Below are 26,521 nucleotides of genomic sequence, written 5' to 3' on the forward strand. Positions count from 1 at the left end.
CGAGGCATAATAAAAGGCGTTGATTACATTTAAGGTGAGTAAATTAATTCCACTAACGTTTGCTTCCAGCAGTTATCTCAGTAATTATTTTGTCTAGCATATCTATTTTTGACTTCTCCCATTATTTTTCACTATGGCCTGAATTCCTATTTAACATTTTTACTCGTATTTAAACATGCGAGAATAAGGAATGTTCCAGATAGTAAACGGCTAGGGGGATTAAAGGTTAAAGCTGTTCGCAAAAAAAAGAAACTCACTTTTGAGCCTTGCAAACAAAAGAAACTGTTTATTGCAAAATTAGTCACAAAAAAATTAGGATTTGAAAAAAGATTATTCGAAAATGCGCTCATTATTTGAAATGACTCTTTTTTAGTAACATTTCTGTACTTTGATCACTATCTTGAATTGGATACTGTCACAGAAAAATGAGCCTGCGTTGAACTAATTGGATTGGGTTGTTCTTCCCTCGCCAATCGTTTCAAATCTTAAAAATTCTAAATGTTGCAACCCATACATCACAACGCTTTAACTTTTTACGTTAAATATAACGAAAATAATTGAGTTATTCATATGTTTTACCCTGTGTAGTTACAAACGAATATGTAATCACATGACAAAAATTGTCTGCTGTGAACTCTTTCGACACAAAAAACTGGTTTCATTATAAAAGAACTAGCTGATGAGATTAAAAATTATTGTCACACAGTGTCCTTTCTGAAAAAAAATAAGCTTTAAGAAAATTCGAAAGAAATTTTACATCAATCCAGATGCTTTTTATCTCTTAAAAATGATTATGTGAAGCCTATTGAAAGACACCAATCTGCAAAGTACAAGCTTTAGGCTGCCCCAGCCGACGTAAATAAATGCGAAAGCAAGAAGAAAACCGCACTTTTTACCCTAGTCTAAGGAATGAATCGGCGATCAAATTCTCCCAAAATCCTACGGATTTCTGTAGTATGACAGAAAAAGTTGATTGTCAGTTACATTCGACAATGAGGAAAATACAACAGTCATGTTCAAACTGTACTGAGAAAACAGCAAATAGCCTGTACTGGAGCCGAAACAGAAGCAAAACATTGTCTATGGAATAAAAAAGACATTGATTGAACTCACCTCTTTTCTTCTATGCCCAGGCGTGCAGTACCAGTTCTGTTGTCAGTAAATGATGAGAGCCTTTTCAAAAAGAGCCAAGGGTTCAAAGATGACATCAGACTGTCAATTGTTTTCAGAGGCAAAGCTGACACGTTATTTGAAATTTACACCACTAACTTATTAAATGCAGAACAAAACTCTTAGTTTGTAACATATAAAATTTTTATGAAAGACAAAAATCATTACATTTTTGAAAAATGAAAATTTCGAACTGAGCAAATCAGTGGATTACTTAGATACTCGGAGCAACAGCTAAAATAGAGTTCAAAGAGAAACAAATGGAAAATTAATCATGGCGATTTGCAACTCACAGATAATGTGCTCAGACGTTTATGATTATTCTTTTATAAATATTTTTAAGCTGCTTCTTTATAATAAAGCTTGTTTTTTTTCATCTGGATATTGATCATGATTTGTTTTTGCTTCTTTTCCTTTCTGGTACAGTTGAATACGTTGCCGAAACGAAAAACATAAACATAACTAATTTCATCGTTTCAATAATTGGAAGGTTGTTTTTCGGCCCCTAATTTTACGAAAAAACGGAGTTGATATTCAAACAGCTGCTGGAATAAACTCTTTCTTAGGAATTAATCTCAATTTTATTTTAAAAACAAGAACAACCGAATTTTAAATCACTAGAGCAAAGTTGAACACAAAATAAAAATATTTCAACTCTGACAATATTGCAGTTAGGAAACTGACATGTGGTCTTTTACAGTTTATGTAAAAAAATTCAAGGCTAAAATGTTTTCTAATTTGGTTACAGCGGAACATAATAAAAAACCTTGTAATTTACGTGAAACATAATTAAACAAATTAAAGGAAAAAGCAAGAACTATTGGTCTTGTTACAATACACATCTTTTTTTCATCATCGCGTGAGTCAGCAGACTCGCTTAATTAGTAAAATACTGAATCACGCAAGTTTTCGAAGACATTTGTCAGCAAAAACATACATTAGCAGAAAAACAATCTTTTGGTCATTTTCTTATTGTTTTTAAACTCTAAATACAAAACAACATCAGACGCAATAACTAGCTAGTCCAGTATTGTGTCATCTGTGTTTTTTATTCAAGTCCCACCCGTGCAGCGAAAGTTGTTTTAACGACTGGAGCGATGAGAGAGAATGAGGTGTGTATACTGCAGCAAGTTCTAAAATCACGGGAAAGAAAGAGAAGAGTCGGTATCAATTGAATTTCAAATAAATTTTGTCATTTTTCTCTGTTAATATTTGCTTAATGCTTCCAGTTATAGCGCTAAACAAAGAATTATTACAAGGCCGCAAAAATTAATCCAAATAAATAATTTCAAAAACAAAAAACAGAATTGTGCTTAAAAAACTGCTAGTTAGGAGGCATTGTTACTTTGTGTTGCTTCTATCTAATAAAATGATTAAGAATTACTTCCAATTTCAAAACAATGTTAATATCTACAAAAGCTGCATTATAAAAACTGGTAATCTTTTCGATAAACCCAAAGCGAGACTATTGCCTCGCATTCGAAGAAAGATTGTAGGAAATTCAGAAAAATATTCAAATTGAGAGTGGAGTATTGCAGACAGATCCGAAAATTAACCTTGAAACGGATCAAGAAGAAAAAGACCCATGAGTGGTGACAGAGAAATTGATCATTTTCATTTCAGTAAAGCGCGAAAACAATATTTTAATCGATAATGACAGAGAAAAGCCTTTTAGGAATGATAGAGAATGCCATTATTGGAAAAACAAAGCTTATTTTCACAAAGATATTAAAGTCTGCAACGATATCTATTGCAAAGCCAGTTGGCACAAAAACAAAAACGAACCAATTGACGCAAAAACTTATCAAATCTGTATAATACTCAGCAGCCAACGAAAAAAAACACCCTTGCCATACAGATGTTGAAAAACTTTGACAACGAAAAAGAGGCCATTTTGCAAATTCCCGAGAACAATTGGGAAACAGTTATAAGGCTGTCATCCCAACTTTAACAAAAACACAAAACAGAACGCAAGTACAGCAACGACAGAATAGAAGTCCGGACTAGTCCTTTTTGGCGAGAGAAATAGCGTTTGAAGGAGCATTCATTGAATAGAGACCCAACGGGATAAGAAAAGAACAAAGCAAATTTTTATTTGATAACGTCAACTAAAGCTCAGGCAGTTTACAAAAATTTGTTCGGGTCTATTGTGATTTCGTAAACCTAAAGTAGTATAAAAAACACAAAATTGATCCGTCAACTTGGCTTAATTTTGCGGATCCGTCAACTTGGCAAACATGAATGTCAATATCTCTTGGTTTCAGTTAATTCTCCTTCACGATTTTTACCTGTGGATTCCTTTTAAATAGAAGACTTAAACAAAACTGCCTCAGCATTAACTTAAAACAAGCAACCACAACAAGTTTGAACTGAACATGGCACAGAGACTCTCCGAGCATTGAAACCGTCTGTGACAAACGAGGACTTCATTAATACGCAACAGCAATTTCAGCAAAAAAAACTGCAATCGTCGGGAGGAAAATTCGGTCACTAAAACAATAACTCACATCTATCTTGAAAAGAGCGGACTTATTTGTGTAATTTGTGAGAACAATAAATTTGCGGCTCAAACCAGTAATCAAATTCGGACTAAAAAAGTAACGAAAAATATATTATGAGAAATGACACTTTGAATGCTCATACAGTTACTAATTAATTTTTATAATGGAGGATATGTCAGAATTATTGAAAAAAGTGTTCCGCGAACAAATAAACTATTTGACCAATTAGATGTGCAAAACTTAGTTAAACTAGTTTCATCTATGCGTTCAAAGTGTTATTTTTTTCAGCTTCAACACAAAGATTATATTTTCAAAGAAAATGTTTTTTTTCCTATTTTTTCACTGATAAAAATAAATTTTCTTGTGTCTTGATGTTGGCTGTTGCTGAGATCAAGTTCCCCATGAATATTAAGCATTTTGTTAACATAGATTAGAGTAGTATATAGTTTAAAAGCGTACCAAGAGACTCTGAAAGGATTGTTGAATCCAAATTGATCTCTCGTTCATATAGCTCGAAAAATCGACAATATAGAATTTAAACTCTGTTTTCAGCAAATTAATTACCACCGAACAAACTGTTGAGCTAACATTTTTTTCCCGAGAAATCAAGAAAAAAAACAACTTTCCTATTTTTGACACGAAATATAGAATGAATCACTTTTTCTGGTACGGAACCTTCAAGCATGAATGCATTTCAGATAATATTGGGGTACCTACAGGATACATCATGAATAGCGGATCATCAAACGACTTAATGAAAACCGATGAAACCACGGCATACTATAGAGAGTTTCCTGTTGACTGTTCCTGATGAAAATGTTGCATTTTTATATATACGAAGAGCATTGAATATCGATACCTTGGTAATGCAAAAGCTCCTTTGCCTAGAATCATTGATTCAAAACAGCGTCTCAAGAACGGTGTGGTTCCCTGCGCTTGAGCCAACTCAACAAGCAACAGCAGAGCAACTTAACACGACTCTCAGCCACTGCAGAAAAATAGCAAGCGTTTTCAGAGCATTAGTATTTAGACGTTTCACGTTTCCCGTAGCGCGGCGTTTTGTTTGTCTGATTGCGTTCGTCTAAACATCGGGACAAAAAGTTAAGAGCAAAGTGTTCAAGAGTAGCTTAAGGATGTCAACAGTAATGAAACAACCTTACAAAAAGGCGCTAAAAATTACAAGAAGCAACATTGTTAAGAAACAAATAACAGGATCAACCCTTGCCCCGGGGGGAGCTCATTGTAACTTACTCAAAAATCACATTAAAAAACAAGAGTTGGTCTTTTCAGAACAAAGGAATATAAAAAATACGGGGTAATTTTTTCTCTCAATATGATCAAAAAATTGCAAAGCAACTGACACAACCCATTGTTCTTTGGTTTTCTTCGATATTAAATCACCTGATTGATGACTTTCAATGGAAATTTCTGCCAAAAACTGGGACTGTATATAGTCCTGATGGACCGTTGGAAGTCAAATAGAAAGTCGTTCAATCTTCGGAACTGATCTCAAGTATGATGGGACGGCAGCTACTGACCCACCCAAAAAAGGTGCTGCATACCTTTTCAAGGATATGTTTCATTCATTTTTTGACTCTACCATTTCAACCATCAGAAAAAAACCTTCATCAGAAATGGAAACTATGAACTATGCAAACAAATCTTTAATAGATATTGAATTATAACATAACAAAGATACCACAATAACTTGTTTAGCATGTCAAGGCTTTTACTACGCAAGTGATTCATGGGAGAAATGAAGCAGCTGAATTCGATGGCGGAACAATTTTGGGCAAAGGGTCAGCTAATTTCATTTTTATGGCAAAATAATTGTATATATAATCTTATGCGATAAACCATTTTTAAATAGTAGTAATTTTACGTAAGATTTTTGACAACCTTGTTATCATGACCTTGTTATTATTATGATGCACCAAAAATTAGACGTACAAAAGATGACACTGAAAAACGACGTTGTGTTGCACATTGTTAAAATGAGTTTCACTCACCTGCTGCATGTCTTCGAAAAATGACTCAAATGCAAATGCTTCTAGTTTTAGCTGATCGTCATAGGGAGGAAGCCCTTTTTGTGCGAGAGCTAATTCGTAGCTAAGAAAATAATTTGAAACAGGAATACATTTAGCGCAAGGGATTATCAGTTGCTGCTAGCCAATTATTTACAACTGATAATAAACGTTTTTAGTACGACATCACTTTTAGCTTTCATTAACAATGTGCTCGAAATATGTCCGTCAGATTACGCGAATCATTTTATTTTGGTATCTGACCTGAATAGCTTCAAACAAGCATCTCATGACTGCTTTAGACATCTTGAGCTGACAAATTGTTCCATGCAAACGCTTTTTTAATACAGCAGCAGATTTGATTTAGCTTATTTTTACAAGGGGCGCAAAATGAGTATTCATGGATTATCCGAACCATTGGTTTATGTTATCTGAACTGACTAACACATAACAAACAACTCATGACTACTTTAAGCATCCTGAGCTGATAAATTGTTCCATTTTCTTCTAGCTTATTTTTTGGCGGCATTACCTACCAAAACTACAAGTTTTACTATACAAGATAAATCTTCTACAATGGCGCTGAAAATTGTACATTTACTAGTGTTATCTTTAATTAAAAAGTTATATCGTTTAGACTTAGATAATTGCTCATGACAGGATAGCTGCTGCTGAAAAAGAACAAAACCTGTGCTAAATTTTCACCTATAATATGTTTCATTCACTTTTTTCTGACTACACTGTCAGCCAAGCGAGTTCAACGCAGTTCAGAACTATGGCCACGAAAACTTCGTAGAAATTCAGTTATCGCATAGCAAAGATACAACAGTTACTTAAGTAGCATGTCAAAGCATTGGTACGAAAGTAATTCAGCAACAGTTGAAATAGGCACCGGAAATTACTGGAAGAAAAAGCTTTGGCACAAAGTCAATCGGATTCAATTTTTATGGCAAAGTTGTTGCAGATTTATTTACTTGTGGTAAAAATTTTCTCAGTGGTAGCGTAATTCATAGGTAAAATTTATTGACGACATTTTTATCATGTCCTCTAATGCACCAAAACCAAGCAAACATATTTGAAGCTAATTTGTGTGTACAATAGATGACGCAGATTGATGACGTTGTATTAACCATTGGGAAAATGTTTTTACTCTCCCTGTTGACCTTCGTCAATTACTCAGATGCAAAGGATTTTTGCTTGTAGCTGATCTTCATAGGTGGCTGGAAGAGGCCCTTTATTGAACGAGAGCCAATGCTAAGATTAGTAATTCATCTAATTACAAACAAAAGTTTTTTGTGCCGGAACATGCAAAATCCATTCCAATTACTAGGAACTATAGGCAATTTGAAATAGGTATAAATTTAAGGCAACGGATTACCTTATGCTTACAGCCCACAGTTTTCAACAAACGCTTTGTTAATACAAAATCAGATTTGATTTAGATTACATTAAAAGGGGGCGCAAAACACGTCTTACCAGATTATCCGAAACAATTTTTGTTATACGACTTACTAGCACAAAACAAACATTTTATGACTACTTTATAAATCCTGAGCGCAACAAATCTTCCTCTTCCTCCGAGTTAAAAAATTCAGCGGCATTACCAACCACAATAAATAAGTTACTATTAGAGAAAAATTTAGTACAATGACCGTAACAATTGCAGAGATTTAAGAGTGTTTTTGGAAGTAAAATATTGGATTGTTTAAACGTAGCTAATTTTTCATTAGAACAAACCTGCCGCTGACATAAACAAAACTTGTGCTCATTTTTTCCCGATAATGTGGTTCCTTCGCCTTTTCCTGACCACAGTGTCAGCAATCCTAATGAATGTCTCCAAAACGCAATTAAAAATTATGCCCATATCCGATTCAAAGAAATTGAGTTATCGAGTAACAAATATACAATAGTTACCTGTGTAGCATTTCAAAGCGTTTGTGAAGAAGGTTATTCAGCAACAGTTGAAGTTTTGGAAATTGCTGAAAAAAGCTTTGGCACAAGGTCAGCCAGATTCAATTTTAACGGCAATGTAGCTGCAGATTTGTTTACATGGGATAAACATATTTCAGCGTTAGCATACGTGAAGTCATACGTAAAATTTAAATAAAACTTCTTATTCATGTCCGATGATGAACCAAAAATTACAAAGTAAACATTTTTGAAGCTAATTTGTACCTACGGAAGAAGACACTGAATGATGACGTTGTGTCAACCATTGAGAAATTGTTTCTCGTTAGCCCTGCTGCCTATCTTCGCTTAAATCTCAGATGAAAATCAATTCTAACCTGAGCTGGTCTTCCTATACGCACGGAAGAAGCCCCTTTTTGTAACAGGTACAAACTAATGATTAGCATTTTATCTTATTACACACAAAAACTCTTTGTGCTACTACATAAAAATTCCATTCCAATTACAGGGAACAACTTTGAAACTGGTATAAATTTAGCGTAACGGATTAAGTTTTAGTTCCTGATAGACCAATATTTTCAGCTGATAACAAACGTCTTTTTATTACATCTGATTTGTTTAGCTGATAACAAGAAGTGGCTCAAATTAAGTCTAACTGGATTAGCCTAACCTTTATAATATGCAATCAGACATGACTTTTATTCAACAAGCATCTCATGACTACTTTATTTCCTGAGCTAACAAATTGTTCTATTTCATTCCAGCTAAAGATGTCAGAGGCATTAACAGCAAAAATTGAAGAATTTACTTTTGGAGAAAAAGATTGTACAATGACCGTATCAATTGTATCGATTTACGAGTGTTCTTGCTTGTAAAATGTTAGATTGTTTAGGCTTCGATAGCTCTTCATGAAAAGAAAGCTGCTGCTGGCACATCAAATACTCTTGCTTTTTTCTAAAATAATGTGTTGCATTTACGCTTACGTTTTTTGACTACCATGTCAAACAATCGGTTGAAAATCTCCAAATCAATTGGGAACTATGCCCACAAAATTTCAATGAAACTGATTTCAGTGAGGCCGAGTAATTTATTTATCCTGTCAGAGTTATTCCTACTCAACATGACTCAACGACAATGAATCAAAGAAAATGACTCGACGACAATGAATCAAAGAAAATGACTCAACGACAAATGAAGTATCGGAAATTGCTCGAAGAAAAATTCTGGTCAGGCAATCTCCTCAATTGTGTAAAATTTCATAATGCTTGCCAAAGATTTTGTTTTTAAGTCGAGTGACGCAACAAAACTTTACAAATTGACAAATTTCGAAATAATTAGGTACTTAACAAAGAAAGCGTTGCGTCTTTCATTGCAAAAACAATTTTACTAGCCCCGCTGCTTATCGTTGCTTTGAATCTCAGACGAAAACGTATTTGGCGTCAACTGGTCTTCACAGTTGAACAGAAAAAAAAAATTTTGGTCGGAAACCAATTCAATGATAACCAGTTTCAATGTATACAACCAAAGCTTTAATGTGCAACAACATGCAAAATACAAAACGTTTTTGAAAAACATTTTTAGAACAAATTTAACTTTACTGGAAAATATTGACAGTTGCTGATAGCCCAATCTCTACACCTGATAAAAAACATCACATTTGTTTTAATACATTAGGTAAACCTTATATCACCAATCGTAGAAAAAAATCTGTCAGATTATTGGACCACTTTTTATGGTATTTGATCTGAACAGCAATCAACAAGCTCAACAAGGATATTGGATATTTATCATCGATTTGCATGAAGTAATTTTTCGGATTATCGCGAAGATCAACACCAAAATGTCCGTATAGGATCTTGTTTTTCTAGGCCCTCCGTTGTAACATCTGGTGTCCCACAAAGAAGTGTCCTTGGATCACTTCTGATTATCTTGTACATGCACGATCTTGTTGACCATGTGCAAAACTCTCATGTTTAATTATATGCCGACAACCTAAAGCTGCTATGCGTTGATTGTTTCGAAGGTCTGCAATGTAACATCAATGGTATTTATAAATGATCACGCAAAAATCAACTTGAATTTCATCCAGAAAAGTGTAAAGCGATGAACTCTAAATGCAGCCAGTCTCCCTTATTTTTAGGAGAAGCGGAAATTCTTCTCACTAGAGAGATTATGGATTTGGGAATGCTAGTTACTGAAGATCTCTGTTGGACAACACATGTTAAGGCGAAACTTGTCAAATGTAATAAAATTTTTAATTTTTTGAAAAAAACTATACCGTTTCAAGTTTCTATTCTCCGCAAGAAAACGCGGTACCAAACGATGATTTTATCTGTGCTACGTTACTGCTCCCAAGCTTGGTGTGTTACAACTGGTATTTTGAAAGTGTTGGAAAAGTTTCAGCGCAAAGTGTTGCGCTGGGTTATTAGGTCTGAGGATTACAACGAGACACTTTCAAAACGAAATTTGTATCCAATTTGCTACCAAATTGCGCGAGCTGACCCTATTTTACTATGGAAAACTTGGCATGGAACAATGGAGAGTGACATAAAACTACATGTCAATAGTACGACACTCAGCTCCCGAGGATCAGTCAAAACCTTTTTTGAACAACCGTTGAACAAAAAATTCAAAACTGACAACAGTTTTCTTAATCGAACTATCCACTCCGCCAATTACTTAATTTCGATCAACGTCATTGACTTTAGGTCATCTTTCAATATTTTTTGTAAGAATTTAAATAATTTTCTCATAGCCAAAACACTTTCTTTTAATTACTATCGGCCATGTACATATTTTCTTAAATGTCGCTGTGTGGACTGCAGATCTTAATTTGCTACTGTGCTTTGTTAATTTGTACTGTCATGTCTTTCTTTTACTATGTATTCCTCTTGTTGGAATTTAAGTCTTTTACTACTAATACTACTACTAATGCACAGTGGCAATAATTAATTGAGAAGTGACCCAACTATTGAATTTGTATTCCTGTTGCTCATATATTATTAGGCAATTTTTGTTGAAATATAGCAATTTTCAACTTAGTTGAAAGTTTGAAGTTTTTGAATCTGATTTTGATTTTCACCTATAAGACAAAATTTAGGTTTAGAAAAATAGTCATAAATAAATACAAAACTAGAAAAAGATCAACAGTATGAAGACCACTCAAAATTGTTTCCTCTCTTTTCAGAGCTTCACTACTGAATTAAACAGTTTGAGTTTTTGAGGAAATTGTTTAGTACAAAGAAGGCTTTTAAATATATATGCATATATATGTATATTTATATATATATATATATATATATATGTATATATATATATATATATATATATATATTACACATCTATTTTTATATATTTAAATACATATATATATATATATATATATATATATATATATGTATATATATATAGATATATATATATATATATATATATATATATATATATATATATATGTATATATATATATTTATGTAAAATATAATTTGGGCAATTTTTTTTTAATTTTTGACATCAAATCACTAGCACACACCAAACAGCTATTGACGACTATAGACAACCTGAGCAGACAAATTTTTTCACTTCCTATGAGCTAAAAATTTCTGTGGCTTTACAAACCAAAATAAAATATCTAAATCTTAGAGAAAAATCTAGTACAATGACCGTAGCAATTGTACAGAAATACGAGTGTAAAGATAAACGAAGTAAAATGTTAGGTCCTTAGACAAAGATTATTATTCATGACAATTAGCTGTTGCTAACACAACAAGAACTGGTGTTAATTTTTTTTTCAATTATGTTGCATTCAATTTTTTCTGACCTCAGTGTCAGCCAAAACTATGCCCACAAAAATTCGGTCGAAATTGAGTTATCGCATAACAGTTTTACGACAGTTGCTTGTGCAGCCTAACAAAGCGTTTGTTACGAATATTATTCGGCAACAGTTGAAGCAGCGGAAGTTGGTGGAGGAAACAAGTTTGGCACAAGGTCAGTGGTTATCAGTTTTAGTGGAAAAGTAGTTGCAGATTTTTGTTGAAATATAGCGATTTTCAACTTTGTTGAAGGTTTGAAGTTTTTGAATCTGAATTTGATTTTCACTTATCAGACAAAATTTCGGTTTAGAAAAATAGTCATAAATAATTACAAAACTAGAAAAAGATCAACAGTATGAGGACCACTCAAAATTGTTTCCTCTCCTATCAAAGCTTCACTACTGAATTAAACAGTTTGAGTTTTTGAGGAAATTGTTTAGTACAAAAAAGGCTTTTAAATATATATGCATATATATTACACATCTATTTTTATATATTTAAATATATATATATATATATATATATATATATATATATATATATATATATATATATGTATATATATATATATATAATATAATTCGAGCAATTTTTTTTTAATTTTTGACATTACTAGCACACACCAAACAGCTAATGACGACTATAGACAAACTGAGCAGACAAATTTTTCCTCTTCCTCTGAGCTAAAAATTTCTGTGGCTTTACAAACCAAAACAAAATATCTAACTCTTAGAGAAAAATCTAGTACAATGACCGTAACAATTGTACAGAAATACGAGTGTAAAGATAAACGAAGTAAAATGTTAGGTCCTTAGACAAAGATGATTATTCATGACAATTAGCTGTTGCTAACACAACAAAAACTGGTGTTAATTTTTTTTTCAATTATGTTGCTTTCAGTTTTTTTCTGACCTCAGTGTCAGCCAAAACTATGCCCACAAAAATTCGTTCGAAATTGAGTTATCGCATAACAATTTTACGAGAGTTGCTTGTGCAGCCTAACAAGGCGTTTGTTACGAATGTTATTCGTCAACAGTTGAAGCAGCGGAAGTTGGTGGAGGAAACAAGTTTGGCACAAGGTCAGTGGTTATCAGTTTTAATGGAAAAGCAGTTGCAGATTTTTGTTAAAATATAGCGATTTTCAACTTTGTTGAAGGTTTGAAGTTTTTGAATCTGAATTTGATTTTCACTTATAAGACAAAATTTAGGTTTAAAAAATAGTCATAAATAATTACAAAACTAGAGTAAAATCAACAGTATGAGGACCACTCAAAATTGTTTCCTCTCTTTTCAAAGCTTCACTGATGAATTAAACAGTTTGAGTTTTTGAGGAAATCGTTTAGTACAAAAAGGCTTTTAAATATATATGCATATATATATATATATATATATATATATATATAAATGTATATTTTTATGTGTATATACAAATATATGTATACATATATATATATATATATATATATATATATATATATATATATATTACACATCTATTTTTATATATTTAAATATATATTTATATTTATGTATATATATATATAAAATATAATTCGAGCAATTTTTTTAATTTTTGACATCACTAGCACACACCAAACAGCTAATGACGACTGTAGACAAGGTTTTCTCTTCCTCTGAGCTAAAAATTTCTGTGGTTTTACAGACCAAAATAAAATATCTAACTCTTAGAGAAAAATCTAGTACAATGACCGTAACAATTGTACAGAAATACGAGTGTAAACTTAAACGAAGTAAAATGTTAGGTCCTTAGACAAAGATGATTATTCATGACAATTAGCTGTTGCTAACACAACAAAAACTGGCGTTAATTTTTTTTTTCAATTATGTTGCATTCAATTTTTTTTCTGACCTCAGTGTCAGCCAAAACTATGCCCACAAAAATTCGGTCGAAATTGAGTTATCGCATAACAATTTTACGACAGTTGCTTGTGCAGCCTAACAAAGGGTTTGTTACGAATGTTATTCGGCTACACTTGAAGCAGCGGAAGTTGGTGGAGGAAACAAGTTTGGCACAAGGTCAGTCGTTATCAGTTTTAATGGAAAAGTAGTTTCAGATTTCATTACATGCGATTAACAATTTCTCAGCGATAGCGCGGCCAAATTCATAAGTAAGATTTACTAACAACGTTTTTATCAAGTCCGTTGATGCACAAAACGTTTCAAAGTAAAAAATATTGAAGCAAATTTGTCCATACGAAAGAATATGCTGAATGATGACTTTGAGTCAACCACTGAGAAGATTTTGCCTACTAGACCTGCTGCCTATCTTCGCTTCGTACCTCAAATGAAAACGGTTTTAAGCTAAGCTGGTCTTTGTATATGAACGGAAGAAGCTGATTTTTTAAGAGAGCCAACTCAAGGATTAGCAATTTATCTAATTGCAAACAAATTTTTTGTGCCACAACATATAAATTCCATTCTTATTACAGGGAACTAGTTTGAAACTGGTATACACTTAGCGCAACGGATTAATAGTTCTTGAAAGCCCAATATTTTAAGCTGATAAAAACCTACTTTTTAAAGCAACTTTAGATTTGTTTAGCTTATGTTAACAAGGGGCTCAAAATAGGTCTTCGCGGATTAGCCTAACCATTTTATTAAAGAATCGACATGACTAGAAACTCATGACTATTTTTACATCCTGAGTTGACAAATTGTTCCATTTCATCATAGCTAAAGATTTCAGAGTCATTAAATTTTTTTCAATTGGAGAAAAAGATTGTGCAATGGCCGTATCAATTGTATTGATTTACAGGTACACTTGGATGTAAAACGTGAGATCGCTTAGATTTTGATAATTAATCATGACAAAACAACTGCTGCTGACACCACAAAATCCCTTACTGTTTTTTTGCAATAATGTGTTGCATTCAGCTTTTTTTACTACATTGTCAGCCAAACGGTTGAAAACTTCCAAAGCAATTGGGAATTATGCCAGCAAATTTTCAATGAAGCTTATTTCAAAGATTCCAAGTTATTTATTTAGCGTGTCATGGCTATTTCAACGAAAATGAAACAACGACGGTCGACGAATCGGGAATTGCTTGAAGAATAATTATGACCAGGGATTCTCCTCAATGGTGTAAAGCTGCATGTAGATTTTGTTATTAAGTCGGATGACGCAGCAAGAATTTATAATTTGAAAACTTTTGAAAAAATTTTGTGCTTACGAAAGAATTCACTGAATGATATATATATATATATATATATATATATATATATATATATATATACACAAAAGTATAATTAAATATATATATATATATATATATATATATATTATATATATATATATATAAGTGTATATATATATTTAAATATATGTAAATATATTATACATCTATTTATATATATATATATATATATATATATATATAATATATATATATATATATATATATATATATATATATATATATATATACTATAATATAATCCGATCACCTTTCACCTTTTTTGTTATTTGATATGACTAGCACACAACAAACAGCTAATGACGAATGTAGACAAACTGAGCAGACAAATTTTTCCTATTCCTCTGAGCTAAAAAATTCGGCGGCTTTACAAACCAAATTAAAATGTCTACATAATAGAGAAAAATCTATTACAATGACCATAACAATTGTATAAAATTACGAGTGTATAGATTAACGAAATAAAAAGTTATGTCGCTTAGAAGTAGATAATTATTCATGAAAAGACAGCTGCTGCTAATACAACAAAAACCGGTGCTATTTTTTTCTCAATTATTTGTTGCATTCGCTTTTTTCTGACCTCAATGTCAGCCAACCGAGTGTCAATCTGCAACGCACTTCTGAACTATATCCACAAAAGTTTGGTCGAAATTGAATTATTGCATAACAGTTTTATCACAGTTGCTTGTGCAGCCTGACAAAGCGTTTGTTACGAAGGTTATTTGGCAACAGTTGAAGCAGCGGAAGTTGCTGGAAGGAAAAACTTTGGCAGAAGGTCTGCGGGTTTCACTTTTAATGGAAAAGTAGTTGCAGGTTTCCTTACATGCGATTAGCAACTCCTCAGCGATAGCGCGGCCAAATTCATACTTTACCAACAACGTTTTTATCAAATCCGTTGATTCACAAATTTTTTCAAAGTAAAAAAAATCGGAAGCAAATTCGTACGTACGAAAGAATACACTGAATGATGACGTTGAGTCAACCATTGAGAAAATGTTGCCCACTAGCCCTGCTGCCTATTTTTGATTACTACCTCAAACGAAAACGCTTTTACCTGAGCTGATCCTCCAATATAGGCGGAAGAGCCTATTTTTGCACGAGAGCCAAACCAAAGATTAGCAAGTTATCCAATTGCAAACAAAAGCCCTTTGCTCCACAACATAAAAATTCCATTTCAATTGCAGGGAACTAGTTCGAAACTGGCGTACATTTAGCGCAACGGATTAATAGTTCCCGATAAACCAACATTTTAAGCTGGTAAAAACCTTTTAAAGCAACATTTGAATTGTTTGGCTTATTTTAACAAGGGGTTCAAAATAGGTCTTCCCGGATTAGCCTAACCATTTTTATCAAAAAAACGGACAAGGATAGAATCTCATGACTCTTTCAGACATCCTGATCTGACAAACTGTTTCATTTCATCCGAGCTACAGATTTCAGAGCTTTTTCCAGCAAAAATTAAAGATTTCACAATTGGAGAAAAAGATTATGCAATGACCCTATCAGTTGTATTGATTTACAGGTATTCTTGAATATAAAATGAAAGATCGCTAAGACTTTGATAATTGTTCATGACAAGACAGCTGCTGCTACTGACACAATAAAATCCCTTACTTTTTTTCTGCAGTAATGTGATGCATTCAGTTTTTTTGACTACTTTTTCAGCCAACTGGTTGAAAACCTCCAAATCAATTGGGAACTATGCCCACAAAATTTCAACGAATTTTGTTTCAAAGATGCCATGTTATTTATTTATCATGTCAGGGCTCTTTCAACGAATATGACTCAACAGCAGTCGAAGCTTCGGGAATTGCTTGGAGAATAATTATGGTCAGCGAGTCTCCTCAATGGTGTAAAACTGTATATAGATTTTGTTATTAAGTTGGATGACGCAGCAAGATTTTATAAATTGAAAAGTTTGGAAAAATTTTGTTACTTACGAAAGAAGACACTGAATGATGACGTTTATTATTCAATGAAAAAATGTTGTTTACCAGCCCTGCTGTCTAATCTTGCTTTGAGGTTCAGACAAAAACGTCGTTACAATTTTTGCTTGGAAACTAATCCAATGATTACCAATTTCTTCTCTATTTAAGAAAAAGCTTTAATGGCAACATGCAAAATCCCTTACACTTTTGAAAAACAATTTCGGAACAAATATATCTTTAACTGGAACAGATTATCAGTTGCTGATAGCCCAATGTCTACACCTGATAAAAAAAACGTCAGATTTGTATTAATACATCAAGTATAGCTTATAACAGCAATCGTACAAACAAAGCTGTCAGGTTATCGGGCCACTTTAATACAATATTTGATCTGACCAGCACCCAACAAGCTCAAACAACAATATTTATCATCGATTTGCAACAAGTAATACACAGTGGCACCGATTATTTGAGAACTGACTAAACTAATGTCAAAACTCTGAAGTGTTGGGACTCGTTTGTGTTTTTATTGCTAATTTTTTATTAGACAATTTTTGTTAAGGATAGAAATTGTCAAATTAATGATATGTTTTTGAATCTGAAATTGGTTGTCTTTTACAATACAATCAATTGATATATCAGAAACAGAAATTAGTTTTACAAAATCAGTTATAAATATTTCCATATCTCGTTAAAACCAACCTTATGAGGACCACTTGAAATTGTGTCGTCTATTTTCAAAGTTTCATTACTCAATTAATCAGTTTGAGTTTTTGAGGGAAAAGTTTACTAAACTTTAAATTTTTTTTTCAATTTTTTGTTGTAAAATTAAAGAAGTTCCTGGCAGTGTTTTTACAATTTTGTCGGTTGCTGTGGTAGCTGTCATTACCTTTGATAATTCCGTTAACTAGGCTGCAAGTTGTTCGCGATTGAACTTAATATCCATTTTCTCTCTTGATTTTTTATTATAGTCAATGGCAGGTTGTAACTTTGATAAAGCATCTCCTAAGATTTCCAAGTTGGTTAAATTTGAATTTAGGACTTCTAACGTTGCGCTTGGACAGTAACGACAAATATTTTTTTTTGTTTTATTGTCTCAACCACAATTGTACTCTAATTCAAAGGGGGAACAGAACAATTGATAGTTGACAGCTGATAAACTTCAGGCCCAAAGTGAAAAAAACAGCGTATTTATTCAAAAAAAAAATTACAATTGTTTTTTTTTGTCTGAAAGTTGGAATCGTGAATTGTTTTCAAATTTTGTTGGAAATGATTGAGAGAGCGGTCAACTATTGCTTCCAACATATCTGATGCCCTGATCAAGATCTTGATTACATGCATGGGTTGATTCTGCGGATGAACCTTGCAATGCCGCTTCGCGTATATTTTTGCTGTTGCTTTTTTTTTCAAATTCATGAGCAGTCTAAAAAGGTTTCTGTTCGGGCTCAAATATTTTTACCGCTCAATTTAAAATTTGTGTCATTGCTTCCAGTGTTTCATTGCTTCCAGCTTTATAAAGGTAAACTTCCAAAGTGAGGATTTCAATCGTATTTTTTCCAAGAGAACATAGATAACAGCGTAGAGACCATAAATTTATTGCAAAAAAATGAGTTCTTCAGTGCAACTCCCAAATTTGTGTGAGAGGCATTTAAAGATATATATATATATATATATATGTATATATGTATATATATATATATATATATATATATATATAAAGATATATATACCTATATACATATATATATATATACATTTTTATATATATATAATTATATATATATATATATATATATATATAAAGATATATATATATATATATATATATATATATATATATACATTTGTAAATATATATATGTATATATATATATATATATATATATATGTGTGTATCTATATATATATATATATATATATATATATATGTATATATATACATATATATACATACATACATATATGTATATATATGTATATATATATATATATATATATATATATATATATATTTATATATATATATATATATATATATATATATATATAGCTAATTTTGACCACTTTTCTTTTGCAAACAAACTGGTAAGTCTATTAAAAATAGATACGAACCCACTTTGCAGTACATTTGACCATAGATAGCAAAGAGCAGGAACCAAATATACTCCAAATAGCATTTGTTAGATGTCGTTGAAAAGCCAGTTCTGTTGGTGTCATTACATGGCACTTGTTGCCAAAAAAAAGACTTGTGTATGACCTTGATGCACAAATGATAGAGTTCGAAGTTGATGCTGGCCATAGCAAAGTTTTTGCTTAACCTTTTTGGAAGTCTAAGAAAGAATTGTTCAGTCTCCGAAACAGATCTCAAGTATGACGGAACGGCAGCTGCTGACACACTCAAAATCGGTACTGCTCAGTTGTGCAATTTTTTTTATATTCATTCACTTCCGGCTCTGTAGTGCCCGTCATCAGATTGAAATTCTCCAACGCATATGGAAACTATTGCACAAAAAAGATTTATAGAAATTAGTCATCACATAACAAAAAAACAACGATCAAAAGTTTAACATGACAAGACTATTAGTACAAAGGTGACAAAGGTGACAAAGGTGATTCAGCAAGATTTTAAGCAGATAAAATAGCTGGAAATAATATTATGGTCACAAGGTCAGCCGAACTGAATTGTGATGACAAAATGTCATAAGATTTCTTCATATGCGATGAACGCGTTCATAGCGGTAATGCATCCTTGCATACGTAATTTTTTGTCAATTTTGTTTCCATGTCCGATGGCGAACCAAACGACTACAAAATGAAGAATTTTGAAAATGATTTGTACCTACAAAAGATGATACTGAATGAAATTGTTGCGTACTAGCCCCCAATGCCTGTCCGTAATCCGCATCTTAGACAAGGACGTTTTTCCAGGAGAGCCATTCTGAAGATCAGTAATTTATCTAACTATAAACCAAAACTTTTTTGTGCAACAATATGCGAAACCCATTCAAATTAGGTAAAATTTGTTTGGAACAGATAAACTTTTAGAGCAACAGATTATCAGTTTCTGATAGGCCATTATTTAGAGCTGATAACAAACGTTTTTAATAAACAAAAGATCACTCTTAGCTTATTTTATGATGTGCTCGAAATATGTCTGTCAGAATACCCCAACCATTTTTTTATGGTATCTGACCCGAATAGCACCCAACAAGCATCTTATGGCTGGTTTTACATCCTGAGCTGACAAATTGTTCCATTTTCATCAAATTCCTGATGTTCGGCTAGTGGAAACAAAAAGTTTTATGCTGTATTCCGAGAGAACTTTTTTCCTACAATCGTGAGTTTTTGTTTAAAATAATTAACGCGTCAACAATGAGCAGCTGGTCTTTGCTGATCCCCTTGCATAATCTTACTGCTCTCACAAAGATATTTTTTGTCGTGTTGCAATACGTAAAGCACAATGGCACCCTTTGTTCCCTAAACAACCAATTCAATTCTAAAACTCCGGTCTGTAGTAAATCTTTTGAATTTTCGTGGATAAATTTATTTTTGATTGCAGAAAAATTTTAAATGTTATTACTCTTTTCCAAATTGTTTGAAAAAAGGAGAGAGTGCTAATACTATAGTTACTGCCCCGACTAAAAAATGCTGTTTTTTGCTAAGGTAGATCTGGAGTTTGCTCCTGCGTCACCGCCAATTTTTCCTGCGTTGTTGGTTTTAATTTCATATTTTTCAAGAGTAACAAAGAAATTCTGTATTCAAATTCGTAATCTCCTTTTTGAAAATCATATATCACGGCTCTTTCTTAATTTTGAAAAGTTACTCTGACGAAACTGTTTTCAGCTCAATATTTTTCCGAATAAATATCCCTAATCTGATTGTTTTTTTTGTAAGAAAGACAACGTCGTGTTTTATCGTTTCCAGCTTATTTAAGGCAAATAGTTCCGAATTTATCGCCGCCGTTCGGAGCCTTGTCAATTTTGTCATAAATTTGAATGAGGAGTTTTTGCCATATGAGATCTTAGATAATTTTTTAATTAAGAACACATCCATTTTTCGCAAAAATACAAAGTTACGCAGCACCACGTATTTGTGTTTGAGAAGACAGACATATTGTAGTGACCGTATGTGTTTTGAGATTTAATTGAGATTATAATTTCTACTGCACATTTAGGACTTTTAATTTTAGATAGTTTAGCTACTAATTACCCCCTTTGTTGCAAAAAAAAATTTGGTGAAAATATTCAAAGAACATGTGATCCCATATTCCAGTACCCGTGACCATTGATAGCATAGTGCAAAACCACATGTTTTTAACACACCAACCCTGTCAAAATTCAGTTTATTTTCTTAAAACAACTCATAAATATATCCATAGTTTGCCAATAAAGTATAGCACCACTCAAGACGGTTTCCTCTCCTTTCAAAATCTCAATATTGAACTAATAAATTTGAGTTTTGAGGGAACTTTTTAACACTCAAAAGTTTTTTTCTGTGGTAAAACAAATAGGATGATGTTGCTGTCACTCTTTTTCAGATTTCTAAATGTTTTTATAGTAGGGAGAAAGAGCGTAGTAACTCAAAATAGTTACGTTTGTTTTTTTGTGAGTTAAAAATTTGAATTGTTTTTCAAATTCATTGATTTAAGGAGGAGAAAACTGATACATACGTACTGATATGATAATAAATATCGTTTTTTGCTAAGGTGATTTGTTGGGTGACTCTGCATTGCCGTTAATTTTTCCTGCTGTATTGGTGTAATTTGCAAACTTTTCAGGAGTAAAAAAGGAATTCCCTATTCAAAATCGTAGTTTTCTTTTCGAAAACTTTTATCACAATGTTTTCATAATATTGAAAAATTATCCTTACGGAACTCTTTTCATTTCAATGTTTTTCCGAATGTAAACCCCTGATCTGACTGTTTTTTCGTCAAAAGCAACATTTTTGATCACTTCTAGCTTATTTAATGTAATTAGCTCCGCGTTTATTACCCTGGACAAGTCTGGGTCATATCAGTTTTGACATACACTTGAATGAAACAATGATTAGTAAGCAAATTGTCAAGTTAGCCAAACTTGAGACTGTTTTATATAGAGTTTTAGCCATATGCGATCTCAGATCAGTTTTTAGTTAAGACCACACCCAATTATCGCAAAAACACAAAAATATGCGACAACACGTTCTTGTGTTTCAGAAGATAGTCAATATTGTGGTGACCATAAGTGTTTTGAGTATATTTAAGTGGGATTATTATTTCGACTGCACATTTCTGACTTTTCAATTTAGATGGTTTAACTAATTATTACGCCCTTTTTTGCAAACAAATCTGTTAAGATATTCAAAAAACACGTGATCCCATATTACAAAACTTGTGACCATTGATAACCTAGTGCAAAATCACATATTTTTAACATATCAACCAAGTCAAACCTCAGTTTTGTTTCGCAAAACATCTTATTTAAATGTCCATAATTTGACAATAAAGAATGGCACCATTAAAAAGGTTTCATTATTGAACTAATGAGTTTGAGTTTTGAGGAAATTTGCTAACACTCAAAAGTGTTTTTCTGTGGTACAATATAATAGGATGAGAGTATCGCCACTGTTTTTCAGATTTCCTAATGTTTTAAAAGTAGGGACCATGAGTGAAATAATTCAAAATAGTTACGTTTGTTTTTTGTGAATAATTAAAAATGTGAATTGTTTTTCAAATTGTTCGAATTAGGGGGGGGGAGAACATAGTTACTGACCTGATAAAAATTAATGTTTTCGTTAAGATGATTCGGTTGGTGACTCTTATGTTGCCGCAAATTTTTCCTGCTGCATTGGTTTAATTTGCAAACTTTTCATGATTAACAAAAGAATTCCCTATTTAAATTCGTGGTCGCTCTTTTGAAAATCTTGTATCACGTAACTTTGATAATTTTGAAATGTTACGCTGACGGAACTCTTTCCAGTTCAAAATTTTTCCAATTATTAATCACTAATTTGATTGTTTTTTGTTGAGAAATGCAACTTGTCTTATCGTTTCCAGCGTACTTAATGCAAACAGTTCCAAATTTACGGGCGCTGAAATAAGCCATACATTTGAATGAAATTAAATGATTGGTAAGTAAATTCTCAGGTTAGCCAAACTTGTGACTAATCTTTTATAGAGTTTTATCCATATGCGATCTTTTATACTTTTTAATTAGGACCAAATCCATTTTGCCCAAAAACCAACAGTTACGCGACACCATGTTCTGGTGCTTGGGAAGGTAGCCAAAACTGTAGAGACCATATGTGCTCTGCTTATATTTAAGTGAGATTATTGGTCCGACTGCTGATTTTGACGTGGCAAACTTTTAAATTTAGATAGTTTAGCTATTTATGACCACATGTTTTTTGCAAACAAATGTGTGAAGTGAAAGTAGTCAAAAAACATTCGATCCCATATTTTGCTACATGTGGCCATATATAACCACATTCAAAACCATATTTAAAGAAAAGCAAACATATTATGAAAAAAGGGTTAACTTTCAAAATCATACGTATCAAAGGTATAAAACCTTTGTTCCACTCAAATTAGACGAGACCGCTAACCTGTTACCCAATGAAGCAAGGCATAGCTTTTCTTAGTTTCTTTGAAAATCCGTCGTCCTGTTGATTTTCGATTGAGTTCGAGGAGAAGGCAGACCCTAACGACTTAATTGAATCACAACAAGTATTTTTGGAAGTCAAATAGAAAGTCGTTCAGTTCTTACACAATTACCCTTATGAGTGAATTGAAGCTTATAAATTAAGTATCATTTAGCACAATTGTTAATGCATAAAGTGTAGGCAACATGTTGTACAGAGGTATCTTGGGGGATCAAACCTCACTACCTCCTTCCACTTTTATTTTTTAAATTTTCATTCCGACAATTACACTCTTCCACCGTTATTAAGCGGAGGAGGGGATGTAATTATATTTATTTTCACACTCTTTACACTCTTTTCCCAGTTATATTTGGGGAAAAACCTCGGCACAAGTGGGTTTATCTGCTGTGACCAATTTGGAAAAAAAACCTTTTCTTTGCAAATAGGGCGTTTTTTTTTAATTTGGCTGGACAGTTTCTCAAAGTGGCCATAGGAGAATATATCGCCAGATTTCTAAGAAAAGTTGTTGTAGGATTGTGGTCTTTCCTTTTTAATTGCCCCGTGTATCCTGTGAGGTCATTTCCTGAAGTTTTTGAGGGCACATTATTTAACATGGGTCGAGCGAACCATTAATATGTCAAAATCTGCATTGTTTTTACAAAAAGAGAATTTAAAATTTTTTAAGGGAAAACAACTGAATAACGCCACATTTTCATCATGGCTGATGGGAAGAAGGTCTTTACAATTAAATTAATTAGTTTCAATCAACCAAAAAATGTGGCAATATAGTCCAGCTCTCATAACTGATTTATTTTAAGGATTGCAAAAATTCTTCGGACCTTTGGCAAGTTTCTAACTGCGTTGGACTGCAGTGGTGAAATGCTGTTTAGTCTTGCTTCATTGCTGCTTCGGTATGTACAGCAGCAAAAAATAAAATTCCAAATAAGCAAAAAAGCAAACTTATGAAAAGATTTTTGCTCAACCCATGAAAAGACCTTGCTAGACTCAAAACGTCCTGTAAAAAAATTTCTACTCTACCCATGAAAACACCTCTGCTGGATTTTGAACAGGGAGCTCAATTGTGCAATTTTTGTCAATATTGACGCCCCTGCCTCCTATACTAATTAGGTCTTTTCATAAAACTATGTCTGGACTATGGCTGATATTATTTTTTACTATTGTTCATGCTTCTTGTCTTTGGAAACCTTTGGTTGTCCATGATCATTGTTTCTAATCCTTTCGCATTTCACATTTTCATTTAGGCGTCTAACTCTTATGTTTTTGAGCTCCTTAAATTGGTTCTGTTGAAAATATGAGGTTTGAGATTTTGGGTTCGTCTTTATGTAGGTCATCGGGTTTGAGGCTTTTCTTGAGGAGTGAGACACATTACCTCCATCCAAGTGCATTCAAGTTGTGATAATGCACTTTTTGTCTATATGGAATTGTGCCCATAGAGGTTTGGTGGAATGAATATGCCATGTTACCCCTCAAAATTGAAAGGAGTATGATTCACATGAGACAATAGAAACTCTTTTTTTCAGCGTTGCTCAACAGACTAGCTCAGCGACTCCAAATGAAGTAAAGAAACAGAACTGGTTAATTATGGTGCCAAAGCCTGTGCCAGTCTCGAATAATGATCTATATATTATGCTTTTGCAATGTAAAGCAGTGTAAAGCAGTGTAAATAATTATTGACATTACGGGCTGTATAATTAGTATGGGTAAAAAACTGATAGTCTAAAATAACAGTTTATATAAAAAAATTCTCTATCAATTCTGATCCATGTGGAGCGATCGGGTGCCGTAAATACTCTGCAGATTTTGGTAAAATTTACTGAGACAATTTGAGTGTGATGGAAACTTGTTTAAAGGCAGTCAACTATCGTCATTCATCAAATTGACCACAAACTCTCCGAAGATTTAAAACATAGTCTGTATTTTCCTGATCTTGAAAACGCAGTGGTGCCTGAAGTTGAAAAAGCGAGAACCATGAAAGCTGGGAAACTGTTTCTTTGCTCACTTTGGGTCGACGCATCAAATATCCCAAAATAGATCACAAGGAAGATCTTATTAAGAAGGTTTAGCTCAATAAAAACACTAGGCCATGGGATTTGCACATCTACGTTGACAAACGGAACGCAAATACTTTTCCATATTTTTCCATGCAAATTCTTTTCTACTAGAAAGTTTGTGACAATTCAAAACAAAAATTTACTACTTTAAAACGAAATTATAACCAATAAATAAGCACCCTATGGTTGTTCTGGTGCTGTTTTTTTATTCATATCCAACAAAACGCAACTACACAATATACGCAGAATTTTGATTCAATTTTCACATTAAAAATTATTTCAATTGTTTGAGAATTCGAACGAAATATTGCCATTACATTTGATTTATCTTCTAATGACGGTTTTCACTTTTGAATTCAAAAGCAACAGAATTTGCCCTTAATGAGACAATAAGGAAGCTAAACAACCAATTCATAACATCATAAGACCGACTTTTAAGTGCTGCAACGGGCTCAGTTTTTGATACATGAATTGCCGTAAAAACCCTTCTTGGTTCTTTAAATGCTGACCACCCCTTGCCTTGTGTTCTGTAGATACGGTAAAACGTTCTCTAGTCAAAGGTTATATTCAGTATAAGTTTTTGCTGCACTTTTGTTCAAAGAATTGAGTCAAGTTTTCATGCGCTTGACTTGATTGTTACACAACAAGCTCCAAGAAGAACAAGGGACCAGCAACACTTGGAGAGGTCGTCGAAGAGAGAGAAGTGCACAGGGGCCAGCAACACTTGAAGGGGTCGCAGGGGGCCAGCAACACTTGAAGAGGTCGTCGAAGAGAAGGTAACCCAAGTTGGCTCGAAACCGTTACGTGAAAAAATTATGAAAATGGGAATAATCAGCCAAAACGCGTTCGAGTGCGGAAACGGGGCGAACGAACGCACCGTAATCCATATCGTCCAGGGTACACCTCCATCACACGCCCAAGAGGCCAAATTCCAACCACGAGGAGTCATGATTTTCAGGATCCAAACAACGTCATTAATTTTAAGTGGCGACTGGTAGTTTTAATTCAATTTGGATCTCTTGAGCAGTGTCGGCAAGTATTCTTCGACAAGTCGCTTCCAGAAGTGGTTCATCATCTGTTGCAGATCTTTTCATGTCCTGAAGCTGGCTGGAATCTGGCTGTCAATTTTTCCTGGTAGCAGAGAGTTGAATGAACGGATGATTAAGAAGTGGTTAGGCGTGAGAGGCATCTCGTTGTCTGGTCGTTTGTGAGAGGTCGTGAATTCAAGATGGCTTCGCTCTCTAACAGTATTGTTTGGAATACCTCAAGTGAG

General features: G+C 33.1%; 1 protein-coding gene across 2 annotated transcripts in view; it reads right to left on the reverse strand.

Annotated features, from left to right (window-relative positions):
- The window catches only part of LOC142337183 (uncharacterized), a 160,466-nt gene that overhangs the window by 92,028 nt on the left and 41,917 nt on the right, over window positions 1–26,521 (reverse strand). The gene's annotated exons all lie outside the window — the stretch shown is intronic.

Source organism: Convolutriloba macropyga, chromosome 3 (genome assembly GCF_964194025.1).
Source record: "Convolutriloba macropyga chromosome 3, txConMacr16.3, whole genome shotgun sequence".
Classification (NCBI taxonomy): Eukaryota; Metazoa; Xenacoelomorpha; order Acoela; family Convolutidae; genus Convolutriloba; species Convolutriloba macropyga.